Source organism: Sardina pilchardus, chromosome 22, assembly GCF_963854185.1.
Source record: "Sardina pilchardus chromosome 22, fSarPil1.1, whole genome shotgun sequence".
In the NCBI taxonomy this organism is placed as follows: domain Eukaryota; kingdom Metazoa; phylum Chordata; class Actinopteri; order Clupeiformes; family Clupeidae; genus Sardina; species Sardina pilchardus.
In genome coordinates, this window is record NC_085015.1 from 25,957,899 (window position 1) to 25,960,899 (window position 3,001).

The window sequence follows — 3,001 nt, forward strand, 5'->3', positions numbered from 1 at the left end:
GACCGGCCATATGATCGCTGTGGTGATGTAGAACAACACGGAGATGAGGAGGACGAGTATCTCAAAGCGGACCAGGCTGAAAGGCAGGGAGTCTCGGACCTTCTTCAGCACATTCATCACAATAATAATTGGGATGATAGGAAAGGGGAGGATGTAGGCAACGATACAGTAGTTCACCAATTCCGACCTTGTATGGTCCTTCACCAAGACAAATATGATGCAGCTCACATATGCCTGCAGGATCTTGAAGATTCCCGGCCAGGCTGCCAGGTATCTCACAGAGCGCTTAGAGTCACACTTGTCCATCCCAAACTCTGCTAAGTACAACACGCTACACAAAATTGCTACAACTACCACAAGCCAGTCCCACAGACATGTATCACAGAGATAAAATACACAGTAGCAGATGGTACAGGGACAGGTGGTGATGAAGCCCATGAAAGCTATACCTGTGGTGAAGTCATCCCAGTCAATGCATAGCGTCAGGACAACCCTCTCAATGAGGAACATCTCGGTGATGATGACAACCATGGTGAAGATGGCACAAAGTGACCAGATGATAATGCAGTTTGTCCAGTGGATTTCTAATGCCTTAGGGGAAAATGCCGCCACTATTATGGTGAGAATGCAAGTTACAAACTCAAGAATATGCAGTACTCCACGATTTCCCAGGAATAAGGGGCAGGAGCACTTCACTCTCTCCATCTTGGCAGAAGCAGAAGAACAACACACAGGAACAGAAAGGTAAATAGACCCAGTGGATTTGCTTTATCCCTCCCTTTTGGCTCATCTATGCCCTCCCATTTTGCTCTTCCTATTTTACTGCACCTGTGAGTAAGTGCGAGAATAGTGATATGACATGTGAAACCACAACGATAGCCTAACTAAACAGAGTGGAAAGAAATGGTGATAGTGAAACTGAAAAATCCTGCCACACCTGTTCTAATTCATGACTAAGATGTTGAGGAGAGGAGTTAAAATATTTAGGAGCATTCTTTGACTCTGCCCTAAGTTTTACTAAAAACACAGTACATTTTTAAAAAGCCTGTAGGCCTAAGAAGTTGAACTCATTTTGGAGACTGTAGTCTGATTGAGAGCATGCTGGCTGCTGACATGAATACTTGGTTTGTAAACTATCCAGAATTGTTAAGATGGGCAGTAAAATTGTTGGTAAAGGGACCATTGGCAGACATACATGACGTAAGACCCAGCACATTGCGTCTGACCCAGTGCATCCTCCGTTTCAGAATGCACACAGGCTCGAAAGTATGTAGATGCCTTTGACATCATCAAGTATTTAAGCATTTGTAAATCAAATTCAAATAACCCATCTTTTTCCATACCTTTTAGTAGTCTTCACTCACCCTTTTCCATAGTCCATAGTCTCCATTCCTAAGTCCATTACTTTGCTTTATTTTTGTTTTCTGTTTTGTTATTTCATTATTAACATTATTTCTAATACAAATCTCACATTTTCTCCCACCACGTTCAGTTCAGTGCAATTTCACTGTAGACTAACTGTCATCGTGAGACTTCTTAATTGTATTGGCCTCTCTCCATTGATAGTTACGGACTTTGAACTAGACTACTGATACCGCCTTCCATAGGCTGCTATTCATTTCTCCATCTATCTTGGGTGTGATTACGTACAGTACAGTACCATACGGAGGTTAGCTTTTACAGTAACTACAGAACTAATTGATTTACTGACACAGGTCCAACTTCTCCTTTTCGCTGCTGTGCACCTCATGATACAGTGTGTGGACACAGTAGGTGTGGCCAGAGTATGTGGAAGGAGAACGCATGGAGGAACACGTTCTATCACTCAAACATACGGGCATTTGTGGGTGTTTCTGGGTGTTCCTTGGTGGTTACCAGGCATACCATGCTGTATGAGGCGCAAACAAATGCTGCCTCGCCTTTGAGACCACATAGAATATAGCCACATAGCTGGCTCACGTGTTACTAAAGTATTGTATCATATTTATTTCAATAATGAAAGCACCGTTTTGTAGCCATCCTCGCTCACTCTTGGCTCTCTGGCTCTGATATTGTTTGCACGTCCAAGTGTTCTGTGCCATAGGCTTGTGTGAAAGAAGAGTCTTCACCTCTCTCCATAGCTGTCTGCATGTGGAGGTTGAGGTTCCTCCCTCATTCACTCATTCACGTGTGTCATTTCCTGTCCTCTCTCTGCCCTCTGGTCTCCCCAGCACCCTCTCAGCCCCTCATCTTGGGACAGATGGCACAGAGCTGCTCTGATGACATCAACACACTTCTTTTGACAGACTACCCCCTACTGGCCAAGAGTCTTCTCTCTGTGTGTGTGTGTGTGTGTGTGTGTGTGTGTGTGTGTGTGTGTGTGTGTGTGTGTGTGTGTGTGTGTGTGTGAGAAAGAGAGAGAGAGTTTATATGTGTGTGTGTGTGTGTGTGTGTGTGTATGTGTGTGTGAGAGAGAGAAAGAGCAAGAGAGAGGGAGAGAGATGTGACCACATGACTGCAAAAAAGGGACACATGAAAAGCCAGAAAGAGGGCAGGAGGGCTGGGGTGGGGAGGGGTGCGGTGGGGTGGGGTGTGCTGGGGTGTGCTGGGGTGGGGGAGCCCCTTGAATTTGGAAGATCAACTCCCTTTGGACACTCCTCTTTCTCCAGCCAGCAGCAGGTAGAGTACAGCTTTTTCTAGCTCTTTCTTTCTTGCTCTGTCTTTCCTTGAGAATTTCTTTAGCGTGGTTCCACGGACAGCCACTGTATTCATTTCAGAACTCTTTGACTTTTAGTTTAGATTATACATTTAGATAGAAAATATATATATTAGTGTGTGTGTATGTGTGTGTATATATACATATATAAATATATATTTGTGTGTGTGTGTATACATATACATCTATACTGTTTATAGAGAGAAGAAATTAAGTATGAATGATAACGGTGAAATTAATTGAATTGTGTATAACTTCATATCTGCCTTGATTTAAATATTCCCATGGATCTTTCAATTGGTTTGA

The 3,001-nt window shown here is 43.5% G+C and overlaps 1 protein-coding gene across 1 annotated transcript in view; it reads left to right on the forward strand.

The window, feature by feature from the left end:
• Nucleotides 1-2,600: 2,600 nt before the first annotated feature.
• LOC134069738 (putative protein MSS51 homolog, mitochondrial) overlaps nucleotides 2,601-3,001 on the forward strand; it is a 9,682-nt gene continuing 9,281 nt past the window's right edge. Inside the window, 1 exon segment of the mRNA XM_062525771.1 lies at nucleotides 2,601-2,658. The gene's annotated coding sequence lies outside the window, so the exon portion shown is untranslated.